Raw genomic sequence first — 17,411 nt, 5'->3', positions numbered from 1 at the left:
AATTTTTATTGGAATTGGTTCAATAATAATAATAATAATAATAATAATAATAATAATTTTCATGTATGGAAATATAAGACGTGATGTGTTTCTAAAATAGATATAATTTTCTTTTTTAAAAAATTAACAATAAATTAGTAATAGGTATTAAATTTAAGATTTATTGGAAGTGGAGGGAGCAAAATTGAACAATTGGAAGAGACTAAAGTTGAACTAATTTTAAAATATTAGAATAGATAATGATATTTTAACCTATTTTTTCTTTATTCCAGATTTTTTCCAACATGTCAATTGGGTTAAACATACGTTTGAATTTCTCCACTCAAGTGGTTGTTGGACTAAAAACAGAAAGGGTTTCCTCGGTATTTTCTACCAAAGTAACATGTCACTAAATGGGGAAAAAAAGGTGCAGCCCAATAGAAATATGCCATGTGGCAAATTTATTTTTTATAAATTGATTTATTTTATTTTGTTTTTAGTGCAGTAAGAAAGATAGACATGAGATTAGATATCTAATCATTCGTCTTACTAAATTTATTTGGTTATATGTTTTCCGACTCGAGCAATTAGTGTGCAATTTTTTATAGTTGAAAAGTTAAAAGATTTCATTAAAAAAGTAAAAAGAAAGTAGATTTCATAATTATGCATCCCAAAATTATGAATTTATACCACATAACCTTATTATGCTAAATGAATAATAATAGAAAGACCAAATGTTGAAAGTTATTTCCTTTGTCAATTCAAAGCAAACTGTAGTGTAATTATTTGGTTTCATAATTTACTTTTCCTTCTTCGTTAACAACGCATATATAAAGCCCAAATAAAAATCCTAGCATTTTAACCCATTTTATATTTTAGATATCCTAAACTTAAATGTTAATACTTTTTTAAACCCTCTCTTAATAATCGTCCTATTCTTGTCCCAAATATTTTTCATCTCAATTTTATTTCAGTAATTATTTTTTTAAGAACAAGTGGAAGCTATTAAAATCTATACTGAATCTCTTCATTACGAACTTTTCCAACACTTTAGTCTAAAGGAGTTAAAGAAGGTAAGAATGGAGTTGTTAACTCTACCCTACCCAAAGAGTTTATGTATGTTATGACTAAAAAAACATCATTTTCATGATTTATTGCTTTCTTATACCGTAGATCTTATGACTAAACAACTTTATTCTGTCTCAAATATTAACTTGAAATTTCAAACTATGGATACAACCGTAGTTTAAATTTTCGATCGAAATCTCGAAATTTCAAGATTTTGACCAGTTTGAAATTTTGATTTCCCTGATTCTCAAAATTTAGATGGAAAATTTGTGAAATATCGAAATTTCAATTTTTTTTTTTAAAGTAATTAGGCTCAATGGAATTTTTTAAAGGTTTATAGACTTGTCTTGATTATATGAATGGTATAGTTTAACGCATCAATATATAATTTTACCTAAAAAATGAATTTATGTAAGGCCATGTTTACATGGGGGAATGAAAAATGGTGTAATTTAGGTTGATTCCAATTGGATCATCAATCAAAATGGGCCTCAATTGTACACAGTGTGATTGTGATTATTAATGTTTATTTATCTAATTTTTCAAAAGCAATATGATTGTGATTGGGGCTGTTTATTTTAAATCATTAATTCAAAGGTGGAAAGAAAATGACAAAACTACCTTCATCACGCCATTTCAAATTGACAACATCGAACACCCCTATTCACCCCCATTTCAAACAATCTGTCAACCGTTTTAATCCACACTTCTTTACTTCCTCACCATTTCGCTTCTGATTTCCAATCCTTTGTTTCCTCGTCCTCATGTAAGTGTCACATATTCTGCCTTTTACTTCAATTTTTTTACTTCGTTTTAACTGGCAATCGTCTTTGAATAACTATTATAACACATACAATTAGGGCTTCGAGGAATGTATACATTCCAATATTGTTTGAAACGGGAACTTGTAGGTTTGCTGTCGATACTTTTCAAGCAGTACGAAGTCGTTATTAATCCAGTCACACTAGTTTATTTAGTAGTCCATTTGTTCTCAGTACTCATATAGACTCTATTTGAATTTTTATATATTATGTTTAAACTTATGGACATGCTTCACTGACAATCATGTCGATTAGGTCATATAGTAGTAAATCGGTAGGAAGAAGGATATATTGATAAATCGATATCAGTTTATTGGTAGCGGTAGAACTGTAATATAATCGGTATCGGTAAATGCAGTAAAGTTTCTGAAATGTATTGTTTATTGACTGAATTTCCATGGAATAAAATAATTTTAGATAAGCAATGGCACAACCTCGTTACAAGATTCCTGGGGAAGAATGGTTTCCAGTGTAGTATACGAGTCTATCCCATATCAAGAATGCAAATGCTGTTATTAAGCGGAAGTTGACTCATGTGCAGCTTGAAGCTTTTAGGAAAACAATATTCGATCTGTACATTGACCTAAACATCATTTTTAATAAGGTGTAGTTCACGAGGCCTTACTACGAGAGGTTGTTACCGGCCGAGAAGACTGCATTACGTTCAACACAAGAGGAACCATTCTGACTTTTGGGAAGATAGAGTTCCTTTTGATGACAGGTTTATGGCCTTTTGTACATGTAGTACCCCAACCAACAATTGAGGAAAATCGTTTTTAGGATAAGTACTTCCCTGATCGAAAGACACTTACCGTCTTTTATTTGGAAAAGGAGCATCTGTATTTAGAGTTTGAGACCGACGAGGATGCTGTGAAGGTCTCACTTCTATACTATACTGGACTTATGATGATGGAAAAAGACAAGCACACTTCCATTGATACAAATTTTTCCTTGATATTGATGATGTTCGCCATTCCATTGATACAACTTCCAACAAGCTTTACAAAGTTCTAACTCTCAAAAGTGGATAAGTGCTATGGAAGAGGAAATAAAATCCATGAAAGACAATGAAATTTGGGAACTTGTCGAACTGCCAGCAGGAGTGAAACCTATAGGTTGTAAATGGATATTTAAAATCAAAAGGGATTCACATGGCAATATCAAAAGATATAAGGCTCGTCTTGTTGCAAAGGATTTTACTCAAAAGGAAGACATTGATTACAAAGAGACTTTCTCTCCGGTTTCATCGAAAGACTCTTTTAGGGTAAACATGACACTGATAGCTCACTTTGATTTAGAGCTACACCAGATGGATGTAAAAACTGTGTTTCTCAATGGGAACATTGATGAGACGATTTATATGGTGCAACTAGAAAACTTTATGTCTGGTAATTCAAAGTCTATGGTGTGCAAATTAAAGAAATCCATCTACGGTCTCAAGCAAGCGTCTCGTCAATGGTATCACAAATTCCATAAAGTGATAACCTTATTTGGTTTTGAGGTGAACATTGTGGAAGATTGTGTATATCACAAGTTCAGTGGGAGTAAATCAATCTTTCTGGTGTTATATATCGATGACATACTCAAAGCTAGTAACGATGTAGGTTTATTGCATGACACTAAGAGATTTCTCAAAAGAAATTTTGAGATGAAGGATCTTGGTGATGCTTCTTTTGTATTAGGAATTGAAATACTGCGAGATCGTTCTCAAGGTATTTTGAGATTGCCACAAAAGAACTACATTGAAAAGATCTTGAGTAGATTTGGCATGAAAGATTGTGCGTCGGGAGATACCCCGATCGTTAAAGGTGATAAATTTCATTTAGGTCAATGCCCCAAGACCACACTCAAGACTAAGGAGATGCAGAAGGTTCCCTATGCATCGGCCATTGGAAGTCTAATGTATGCTCAAGTATGCACGCGTCCAGATATTACGTTAATAGTTGGAGTGTTAGGCAAATATTTGAGTAACCCGGGGATGGATAAATTGGAAAGCAGCCAAACGGATTATGAGGTATTTACAGAGAACAAAAGATTATATGCTCATTATCGGAGATCAGAAGTTTTGGAGATCATTGGGTATTCTGATTCTGATTATGCTGGATGTCAAGACACTTTGCGATCCACTTCGGGCTATATCTTCATGTTGGCTGAAGGAGTTGTATCCTGGAAAAGTGTTAAACAAACACTTATGACTTCTTCTACCATGGCTGTGGAGTTTATAGCATGTTATGAGGCATCCAATCATGGAATATGTTACGAAATTTTGTCACTGGGCTGCGGATAGTGGTTGGCATAGAAATACCATTAAAATTATTTTGTGACAATAAGTCGGCTGTGATGTATTTCAACAACAACAGAAGCAAATCAAAGCATGTAGACGTGAAGTTTCTGGTTGTTAAAGAAAGAGTTCAGAATGGTCAAATTTCGATAGAACACATAGGAACAAACTGTATGGTGGCAGATCCATTGACTAAAGGTTTACTACCTAAAGTTTTTCATGAGCATGTTGCTCACATGGGTGTTAGTCACTTTTCTGATTCCATGGTTTAGTGGGAGTTTGTTATTGAGGATGTTCTTTGACCTTATTTTGTTTATTTTCTATATAGAATAAAGTTGATGGTTTATGTTTTATATCTAAACTCGTTTATCATGCATGCAGTTTAGCATAAAGTTTTTTAGAATGGTCTCATTAAAGAATTTGGATCAGTCAAAAATAGGCATGATCTAGATCACTTTGCATGTAGTTTCCATGCTATCCATCCATACTTGATCTATGTCATTGAATGTATTGGAATTGGTGATCAAGGAAGGTTTAGTTACAAGGGTAGTGACGAAAGTCGCCTTGATTCCGTGCTAATACAGGAAATGGACCAGATTGAACTAAAGGGAAATTCTATTATTGAAATAACCTGTTTATGCGCACTTAAGGTTTATGTGATTTAGTTATATTAGGTACACAGACATAGCCCAAGTGGGAGATTGTTAGACATATTTAAATGATAATATGTTTAATTAAAGTATGAGTTATGTATGTAGATTAATAATTTATCATATTGGGTTATTTTATTAGATTGGGCCCTATTATGTGATATAATTAATTAAGGCCCTAGATTCCTAATTGAGTATGGACTTAACGGGTAGAAGCCTATTCCTAGTTAATTAGGGTTTAATGAGAACCCTAATTGAACTAGTATATAAAGAGACCTTAGGGCTATGGTCCCCAATATACCAAAGCAATAAGCACTCAGTCTTTCTTGAATCTCATCTAGAGAGAGATCCTACTTAGGGCATTTGGAGCTTTAGTTGAGGAAGACAATAGCCGCCACTTAATCATCATCAATCTTTCAATGGAATCCGGTATGTATATATTATTGACAATTTGACATGAATGATTCTAGGGTTTATCTATTCAATATAGATATAAAGTATTTATGCTAACAGTTCAAGTGTGCATCGGTTAGTTAGTTACTCAACATAAATTCATTTCACTATCATATTATAGTACTTACACTTTAGTTTGCATGATGATAGACTATTGTTATGAATGTCATACACATGTCAGATCAAGAGTGAGTGTATGTAGGCATGCCAATGCACGAGAGACATTTATATGTGCCTTAAGAACTTGTTGAACATACAGTGCGGCCAATAGGGTGTTGTACCTGAATTTGTTCTTCCTAATCCTTATGTTTCTTTACATAATACAGTCAACATTGATGCAGACTTGTTAGATCATTCCACATATCAACCTTACCACTGCGCCTTCTTCCATGCTAGCAAGTAGTGGTGGCATGGAGCAGCCATCTACAGAGTGGGTGCCATCGACATTTGCCTCTGACGATAATAGGTTCACTGCTTTAGAGTATCACCTTTGTATTATCAATGGCGGGCAGGATGAGGTGAATGATAAAATGAATGCTATGACAAGCATGATGTCGGATATGTTCAGTCGCATATGGTCGATGCAAGAATTTATTAACTCAATCTCAAAGGTAACCTTAATACTATATCTTCGGATGTTGAACTATTGAATACATTATTATTTTTATTAATAAGGTCCTAATATGTGGCATTATTGTAACTAGGTTGAAGAATTCTTCCGCCATAGCCATAATCTTCAATGCGTTGATCCCCGTATGATCCAGAATCCCTGTAAAGCTTCTTCCAATCATAATAGTGATGAAAGCCCTATTAAAAATCTATGTCAGCCCCGTAATGAATCTAGTCCCCTATGTTCTGTTGAAGAATTTGATCCACAGCTGCAACCTTCTCTTTATCTGCCCATTGATACAAGTGTAGAATCGATTCTCTCAACTATAGAAGATCCTTCTACCTCATATGAATCTCAATCCATTTCACACAATAATCTCATTCTTTCACAAGAGTTTGACAACAATTCATAGGTTAGATGTGATCCAATCCATTCCATTCACAATAAAAATTGAACCTCAACCGATTCAGATGCTTAACTTCTGTCACCTACAACTGAATCGAGTAGGCTTGGACCACAAGAAAGAGATTGTCCCATAGTGCTGAGACTTGAATCAGATGTTAGTACAACAATGTTCGAGTCACAACCATCACATATCATAGACTCACTTCAAATATTGGACATTGTAAATCTCCCTCCCACTAATACACAATGCTAACAACCGGATGACCTCACAATTGGACCCGAAGTTCAGATGAATGAACCTAATGATGATGAACTTCATAACTTTATAAAAGCCAGGATATGTCCTTTGTTAAATCACCGGAGACAGTTCCCTTAGTCAACCTACTACCAACCAAACCACATGTAGGTCTGTGTGAAAATACTAAATACGTATGCTCCCTTCCTTTAGATACAATGCTTGAACTTGCCTCTAATGATTCTAACCCACAACACACACATTCAAGTAAGTATGTGGCCATTCAAGAGACGACAATTCAATCCAAAGATGTGGCATGCGCTGTAAGGATTTTCGTTTTTTCAGTTATACGTTCAGGTAATGTTAAGTTGTTTCTTTCAGTATATGAACATTGCCTCACTCATTATATTTATAGGTGTCGATGACTAGGAAGAGTAAAGAATGGTTAAGCAACGTAAAGTATACACACCTCCTACAAAGCTCACGAAGGGGAACAAACCTATATTGGGATCGTCGAACCTCCATTCCAAGACAACATCTATGTTGTTTGTCCCACCAAAGGTAATATATGGATTGAGTTACATTTGTTTAGTGAATTTTGTTCTGTGAAGGCAATATCTCATATTTGACCTTTGAAATCAATTACTATAATCGTTTATGGTAGGTTATTCGTAGATGACTGTCGACGAAACATGACGATCGATGTAAAAAGACTAAGATAACACCCACCAGTACAGAATCATCAGAGCCAACCATCAACGAAAGTACAGATGTCGTTCTTTTAGTGGACAATGCGGTAGGTAAGATAACTGAAGTGCATGGTAAGTCTAGTTTAGAAATGATATATCATCCTTTACACAATCTTTCGACTACTATTAGAGTGAAAGTTCTTTGATAGTTGGCTGATGATAAAAATAAAAAAAGAGGTTCACAAGTATAGTGGTTGATGATGAAGGGACCAAATCCCCGTGGAACGTGTGAATGCCTTGCATTTAGATAATCTATTTTTAAATAAACAAAAAACAGTAAACAAATCATGCATTTGTAGGATAAACATTCAAAGAAAACATAGGCATGCTTGAAAAAGAAAGAATAGGAGAAATCACAACTTACGTTTGTTTATTCCTCTAGTTTTCTTCTTCCACTATTGTCAATAATCTCAAACTTTTCCAACGTAGAAGGACACCACCAATGAGATTACCTTGCTATTATCTAGAATTTAAAGAACTTGGAAGTGTGGTCTCCAAGAACTTTGAGGAGAAAAATGGTAGAAAATTCTAGAGAGAAGTTAGATAGAAGGTGAAGGCTAAATTTTTGTGTGATATCAAAACATTTTCCTAAAATGACTATAAGGATGTATTTATATAGAGAAAAGTTAATCTCTTCTCCAAGAATTTCCTTTTATGCCCTTAGTACTAATTAATTAAATAACTCTTATTTAATTAATTGACACATTAATTAAAAACTCATATATTAAATCCTATTTAATATTCATTTAATTAATCATTATAAATATCATATATTTATGCTAACCTCCAATCTCCATTATTTCTTAATCAATTAATTAATTAACTATATTAATCATATTTAATATGGAGTTCATTAACATATAAATATCATATTTATATGTTTACATCTCTTTATGAATCTAATTCATATGTATCAAATATTTGAATCTTATTTAAATATATCTTTCTTCCGTAAGTTGGATTATAGATCACATCTATAATTAACCATTATATATTAATCTCGTTAATATAAAATTATCTCATTTGATTTGAACAATTTAAATCATTTCTAGAGTTTGTAATGTCTTTCCTCCATGCAAATACATTCCTAAGGAAGGGTGCGCCCAAGGCACCACGAGGTCGAACATGAAAGAAACATTACAAACTAACAAAGGAGACCGTAGGATATATTGTCACACGTCCTTATCCCCCTCACTATAAACACTTTCTCCATTCATCTTGATATTGACCCATGTAAATACCTTCCTAAAGGAAGGGTATGCCCAGGGTACCATGGGGCTGAACATGAATCTCACCCTATGAACTTTTAGGGAGAGCGTAGGTGGAAAAATTACATATCATATACATTTTTTTTTCCTCCCACCAAGTGTTTTACCTTTTAGGTTTATTAACCTAGTAAAATCCGGCTAATCAATTTTCAGCTAAGTTCTTTGTTAATTTGCTCAATATAACACTTATATTAAATATTTAACAATATGTGATCTCATTCATTAAACTCTGTAATAAAATTGATCACTTATTGCATACTTATAAAATATTTGCTCCATTTACCTTCTAGGACCGTTCCCAGGTAGAGGTGTTCAATTTCCTCAGCTTAAATACCTTAGCCTGGACAAAATGTTTCTTAGACAAAGGTTCCTTGTGGGTAATTATTGTATAAATTTAATCTTTTAACCAAGTTCATTTTAATCCTATTAAAATGAATTAAAAAATTATCATATTTCTAATCTCATTAGAACCCCATTTAATACAAGTCCAGATGAATTAATTTTAAACCATTTAAAATTAATTATGACCTACGTATGCATGCAACTCTTGATTATCAATTTTAATTCTAATTCATTGAACTTATAACCTTTATAAAACAATGAATTTGTCGAAAACCTTTTTCGTTTGCATTAGGACGACTTTGATTAAATATAACGTTTATATTAATCTAAGTAATGTCATGCTCAATGCAAAGTTCATTTTTTTTTAGAATAAGTGATATTATTATACAACAACAAGGGGGATCCCATAGTCCAGGATCAAGGCATCAAAGCAACAAAGCACAAGCAAAGACAGGGCAAACACATAAAAATAAAGTCGCAGACCACCAAGGAGAAAGCCAGAGAAAAGAACCCAAAATCCCACAAACTAAGGATAGCAGTAAAACAAAGAACAACGTAAAGATCAAAAAGAAAAAACATCTGTAAACACATTAGATAAGACCAAGAAGGTCAACCCGCCAGGAAGCAGCACGAGCACGAACCGCAGAGATCATAAGGTGAAACAGAGCTGACACCGACCTCATTTGACCTTCATGCAGCTGCCGATTACGCTACTGCCAAATGTAGTAGATGGAAGCACACCAGAAAACACATAACAACTTACTATGCACCCCCTTACCCGACCCCACCCAGCACAACCACATCAGCTCTACATCCCAACCCGCCACTCGATGCGACAAACCCAACTGATGAAACACCTCAGACCACACCTCTCTCCCAAACCCACACTCAAAAAATAAATGATCTCGCGACTCCATACCTCCCTCACACAAAAGACACCCCCTCTAGGACAACACTCCCCAACTCCTCAACCAATCCCGCGTACCCAACCTGTCCCTCACAGCTAACCACGCACAGAAGGAGTGACGCGGAATACCACCCCTCGCCCACAAAATATTAGCCCAAGCCACCCTATAACAACGAGGACATAAATTCTCCCACGCACTAACGATAGAAAACCGACCACTAGCATCTGGCACTCAAACCCAATAATCCTCCCCCCTCACCCTATGCCCCACTGTCTGAAGAAGACCCCAGATCTCAAGCAACTCCCAAGACACTGTGGGCCACCTCCAACCTCTCTCACCATCCATGAACTCCGACAACCGCATCTCCAAACTACTCCCTGCATTATAAACTACCGTAGATCCGTATGAATCCAAAATCGCACCCCCCGGCAGCTAAGGATCCCACCAAAAAAAACAATACCGACCATCGCCGACCATCAAATGAACCGATGCTTAAATCTATCTCTACTACGCAAGATAGCCCTCAAGCACCAAGACCTCTCAACCTCACTCCGAACAGCCCACAAAGACCGCCCACGCAAAACATACGGCTCCACCCATGCCACTCATAATAATCCCGATTTAATTAAAAGAAGGCAGAGCAGCTTCATAATAGCAGCCTGGTTCCAAGAGGCCACATACTTCACACCCAACCCCCCTTCTCCCAACGGCAAGTACGCCTCTTCCCATGCCACCCGTGCACCACCCCGACTCACCGCACTACCCTTCCATAAATAACTACGTAAAAGACGATCAACCTCATGAGTTACACATGCAGGCAACACGAAGATGCTACACCAAAAAACCTTAAAGGACTGTAAAACAGACCTAACAAGCTGCAACCTCCCAGCAAATGAGAGGAACCGTGCTGCCCAACTTCTAATACGAGTTGTAATCCTCTAAATCAAAGGTGCACAATCCACAACCCTCAACCTACCCGCCAATAAAGGTAAACCTAGATACCTAACAAGCAGCGAACCAAGAGAGAAACCCATAAACGCAGCTAGTTCCTCCGGCTCCCCAGACTCCACACCCCCAATAAATATGGAACTCTTCCTAACATTTGCAACTAAACTAGACAACCTTGCAAAATCTGCCAGGACCTGCCTCATAAACTCTAAAGAATCTCTCTCCGCTGCATAGAAACAGGCAGCAAAGTTCATTTTTTTTCACTTAATTATAACGCTTATAATTATCATTCATGAAAAATAACATGCATATTCATCATACATTATAACATTTATAATGCATGAATATGCTTACCCAAAACATGCATCCAAATAATATAACAATTATATTATAATGCATGAGCATGCTCATATTAATCATGCATCTAAAACTATAACATTTATATTTAGATATGATGCATGAACATGTTTATCCTAAGGTGGGATTTTAATAATCTATATGGCATACAATATGCAATATATATATATATATATATATATATATATATATATATCATACAAATTAAACATACATCTCATGCACATTCAATTATATAAAAGAAATTAACAAACCGATATTTGGCATCCTAATAAAATAATTAAATTAATATAATTGAGTTATACTAATTTAATTACAAAAAAATAAAATCTAAAACCTTAAATTTTAGAAAATTCTAAAAGAAAACAGAGAGAAAAAAAAAACTTCTTTAGTTTGACGGCAACGACGGATACACTAGAACACAAAACGACGATCCAACCGTTCAAAATAAGATCCTGGGTGTCTTGAATATACTGATTTCAGCATGATCCAATGGTTAGAAATAAAAAAATCAACAAATTAGTAAAAGTTGTCCCTGAAAAACTGACCTGCACTATTTCTCTCCATTTTTTCTTGTTTCTCCTTTATTTTCCTGGGTTCTTTTCACAGCATCTTTTTGCCATGAATGATGCTTACAAACTCAATTTACAGTAAAAATGCCTAAAAACAATGAGCTCTTACATGATCAAATCAAGTAAACAAGTCTATGTGCCAAATACTGAAAATATCTATTAAGCCAAAAATATCCAAATGAAATTTACAAAACAATATACAAATGCACCCACCATGTTCTCTACTTTTTGTTTATAAAAATCAAAAATCAAAATTGCAAGAACTGACTCTGATACCAATTGAAGGGATCAAATCTTCGCAGAAGCGTGTGAACGTCTTGCATTTAGATAATCGATTTAAAAAAAAAACAAAAAAAAGGAAAAAAAACCATGCATTTGTAACATAAACATTCAAAAAACATAGGCATGCTTGAAAAATGAAGAATAAGAGGAATCACAACTTACCTTTGTTGACTCCTCTAGTTTTCTTCTTCCATTGTTGTCAATAATCTCAAACTTCTCCAACGTAGATGGACACCACCAACGAGATTACCTTGCTATTCTCTAGGATTCAAAGAACTTAGAAGTGTGGTATCCAAGAACTTTGAGGAGAAAAATGGTAGACTATAGAGAAGTTAAAGGGAAGGTGGAGGCTAGGTTTTTGTGTGATAACAAAACCTTTTCCTAAAGTGGCTATAAGGATGTATATATATGGAGAAGGGCTAACCCCTTCTCCAAGAATTTTCTTTTATGTCCTAAGTTCTAATTAATTAAATAATCCTTATTTAATTAATTGGCACATTAATTAAATAACTATATATTTAATCCCATTTAATATACATTTAATTAATCATCATAAATATCATATATTTATGCTAACCTCCAATCTCCATTATTTCTTAATCAATTAATTGACCATTAATTAATTAATTAAGTAACTGTATTAAATCATATTTAATATGGAGTTAATTAACATATAAATATTAAATATTTATATGTATACATTTCTTTATGAATCTAATTCATATGTATCTAATATTTGAATCTTATTCAAATATATCTCTTTTACATAATTTAGATTATAGATCACATCTATAACTAATCATTATATATTAATCTCATTAATATAAAACTTTCTCATTTGATTTGAACAATTTAATCATTCCTCATTACTATCCTTTAGTAAACTAACAAGGGGATCTTATAGACCTACAGACTAGAAGCTCCAATGATATGAGATTAATTGATTAAACTTCTTTAATCCAATTAATCGATATTCATTTACTACTAATGACTCCACTAAAGACCGATAGTTGCACTCTTTGATATATTTATGTGTCCATGGATATAATCAATCAACAGTGAGTTGACCTTTCACAAATCGCTCTAACTACAACTACGTCAAATTACCGTTTTACCCCTATAGTATATCTAACTTCTTAAGTACCACTGATTCCTCTAATGAATAAACAGTTTATAGTTCAATTATAAACTAACACCTCTCAGGCCATTGAGAGGTTAAGGCGTCATTGTTCAAGATTCGGAACCAGTTATTAAGGGAGAAATTTATTTACTTTTTCAAGGAATGGGCAGGAGTGAATTTCATATTGTATAGCTGGGTTCCCAGCTCCCTGGTCACTCTTACCCATACAGATCAATGGACTGCCGTCATAAATAAGAGTTCACATCTCACTCAGGATTAAGGTCAAGTCTCCTATGGTCATCCTAGTGAAATATTAGTATCTTCAAGTAATGGTGTTATAAAGAGAAACTAATTATTTTATGGTCTGGTCTATGTATAAACTCCTTTATACAAGATACCCCCACGCACATGTTTCTACATGAACAATATGGTTCATATTGTTGTAACACTTACATCACAATTACAAAGTGGGTCGTATCCATAGTGTTACCAGGATAAGACACTCAACCTTCATCCATTCATTGCAGACCTTTTAAGTTATTACTTGAACGTGAACCACTTGTACATCAACCACATACTATCCAAGTGACATCAAATAACCTTAGATCTTAGTTTATTGGATTGAATTAATGTTGTCTTGAAGGATCTTATATCTAAGAGTTCCATGAGCGTGTTCAGATTGCTCCGATCTCATAGTAACCAAAATATAAATATATACATTCAACACATACAGTTATGCAAACAAACTCTAATTAATGGCATGCTAAGAACAAGATAAATACAAGGGAAAGAGTTCCATACCAGTTGAAGACGTTCTTCACACTTCGGAACTCCAACGCAGCAGAACCCTCCAAGCGATCTACCAACGCCCAGCAGCAGCGTCAACAAAATCAGCACGAACAACCGCACGAACACGAACACCACAGGGACGACACCACCACTAAAGAGCCCCGAGTATTCTCGGAGTGAAAACCCAAAGGGTGGGCTTTGGTAAATTTGGTAGAAGAAGAAGGAACACAAATCGTATAGGCGATAAGCAAGTGGGAGGGAAGAAAACGCTATCGCATAGTAGAAATGCTTATCGTTTAGGAGAAGCTACACGATCGTGTAGGATTTACTGAACAATCATTTAAGAAAAGGTATACGATTTTTTAGTAACGACACACTATACGATCATTTAGAGAAGCTATCTGATCGTGTAGGCAACAGTGTGTGATCGTTTAGCGCGAGGTGGATGATCGTTTAGGTAGAGAAGAGCTATCGTATAGTCTCTCGATTTTCTTAGGCGATCACTTAGAACTCTCCAACGCCCGCTTCACGAAATCTTTTTGGGCTATTGATCAAATGACTCAAAAATGAAAATATCATTTTAACTCATCGGTTACAATAACTGATGCTGCCCACTAACCCACGTCCAAACGTGAAAATTGGCTTAATTATCATATAATTAACCAATTAATTAATTAATTAATATAATCATATTATATTTTTATCCTATAGTTTGATATCACATATCTACTATAGTATTTTATCTTATTTCCTCCAAAATAATGTATCTCATACATTTAGCCAATTATATCATATATAATTAACCAGTCCAATTATATCATATGTAATCGAACTTCCTCTTGTTAATTTGAACATTTCAAATTAACCCAAACACTGGTTCTCGACTTTATCCAAACTACCCAGGGGACCTAATGGACCTGTGGTTTGAAGCTCCAACGGTCCGTGAATAGCTGACTAAACTCTTTAGCCACGAGATCCACCATCCATTAACTGGCCAGTATTCCACTAAAGACCAACAGCTGAACTTTTCTTACCACTGATATATTTCTGTGTCCATCGGATATAACCAATCATGAGTACAATGAACCTTCACAGATGTTCGTAAGTACAACTGGGCCAAATTACCGTTATGCCTCTGTAGTTACATCTCACTTTTTAAGTACCACTGATTCCTCTAATGAACAATACAACATAGTCCAACTATGTGTGAACACCTCTCGAGCCAAGAGAAGGTGCGTGGCGCCACATCGTTCAAGCTCCGAAATTAGCCCTTAAGTGAGCTATCTATCTACTTACCCCTGCCTCGGGGAAGGAATGAATTTCATCTTGTATAGCTGAGTTCCCAACTTCCAAATCAGACGAATCCCAAAATGGTAGGTTTGAATCGGTGACCTGGCCACTCGCACCCATACAAATCAAAGGACCGCCCTCAATGGCAGGAGTTCCCAACTCACTCAGGATTGAGGTCATGTTACTTATGGTCATCCTAGTGAAGTGAAGTCTCTGTCATGAACGATGTTATATAACGAGACGTTAACATTTCGTGGTCAGGTCTTATATAAACTCTTTGTATAGGACGCACCCGCTCACATGTCCCCAACACGAATGATCAGGATCAGACCATCTGTGACAAGTCACAACACTTGTGACTATTCAACAAAGTGGGCTGCATCCGTAGTGTTACCAAGATAAGGTTTCCCTCCTATATCCATATACTACTGACCATTTTGGTTATCACTCAAGACATGATCCACTTGTATGTCACCACATATATACTTGAGTCGCATACAGATAACCAGGGATTTTATATTTATTGGTTTGTGATAAAGCAAATAAAACAAGTAACTGAGCAAAATATACAAGATGTGAAGTAAATATCATATATTAACAACACAAGCGTTCGTACATACTGTTTACAAACTACAGGACACGAGACTTTAGGACATCAACCCCAACAGTCTAAATGTCAAATAAAATATCTCTTATTTTATTAAATAAATAATTTTTGTTTACAAAACTACGAACCACGAGATACACTAGATTTAGGACATCAATCCCAACAGATGAGTGGTTTCATTAAGAAATCAACCCTGGAGGATCTGCACACATCTGGCAGTTGGGTCCATAGTGATGTATGTCATTTTCTAATTACAACTTTAAGTTTTTTTTACATGTATGACATCTTGTTTACTGTGTTAAATCATACTTATGTGTAGTTTTCGTTCTATACATAAATTTATTATCTCACATATATGTACGTGATGCAGGTGATGGACATGATCATGTTGCTAATAAGGCAAACAGTTTAGTCAAAAGACCTTAATCGACATTCTTTCTTAGTTGTTCCATACCCGACAATGGTTTGTATTACTCAATGGAATTGTCCATTTTTTTCATGAAAATCATATTGTTGCTTTATGAACACTTCCCAAACCATTCCATGTCGTTGTCGCATGAGAACCTTAACAAGCTTTACGGGATGTATAAAGACATTGTCCGAAAATCATGGTCAAAGGTTAGTTCTGCTTGAGAAATGGACTAGTTGTTGGTCGAGTACGTGTTATGAGTGTTCAGTCAATACAAGCCTGCATGGTGCAATGTAGATTTCCTGTATGCTCCATTCACCATATGGGGTCATTAGATGTTGTTGGTGGTAGACGGAAGAAAGAGGGAAGTTGACAATTTTTATTCCATGCCTTCCCACATTGAAATGTCAGATTTATTGAAGAATCTAGTTCCACTTACTCACACACTGTCGTCTATTTTGAAGTTTTGTTGCAGTTCCAGTAAGAATTAAGCACAATAACGGCCACCCTAGAGTGTGAAGCAAGTCAGTAAGTTAGATCTAGAGGTCTTAAGTCGATTGGATAACAATATTTATTGTTGTAAGTTTTTTTTTAGTATCATGTAACTCATTCAGACGTGTCCGAATTGTTGGTGGATCATGTTAAAAAAACTAGATTCCAATATGTATGTCAACTTGGGCAATTATCCCTTACTATTCAGACAAGGAATAATATATATCACTTATTTAAAATTTAAACGATGCTTTTACTCTTAACCATAAAAAACAATACTTTCCTAAAAACAATATGAATGAATACAATCATAATAGAACATATTAAAGTGAATCAAGGAATAGTGATGGAAGTCAAGGTAGTTGGTTTTGGAGTACATCAGCCACAAATGCCATCCTCTCCATCCCATCCAAAGAAAAAAATGCCCACAATATGTGGTGTTCCTTTCCTAATATGCTTATAAGTCTGAAGCACTGGGAAGTGAAATTCCTTGTATGCACTTTAACTCATTCATAAGGCGATTTCGCATATCAGTTGTGTCATGTGTATTGTTCGTGGTTAAAGCGTGTATATGTCCATCTAGTTTAGGTAATGCACATGCTATAGAGTCTGCCATATCAATATGTGTCCTGATATCAAATCCCTCTTCCGTTTGCAATTTTCGTATACTGATGATGGTGGAGGTAAGTTCTGCCGAGTTGATCTAATATGCTTAATGCTCAGATGTTCCCTCTGATGGATTGTACAAGCAAAGTAACAGAAGCAATCAGAATCAA

Source organism: Benincasa hispida, chromosome 2 (assembly GCF_027475165.1).
Source record: "Benincasa hispida cultivar pf3 chromosome 2, pf3_genome.v1.1, whole genome shotgun sequence".
NCBI classification, from domain to species: Eukaryota; Viridiplantae; Streptophyta; class Magnoliopsida; order Cucurbitales; family Cucurbitaceae; genus Benincasa; species Benincasa hispida.
Note: the sequence above shows the minus strand (reverse complement) of the source record.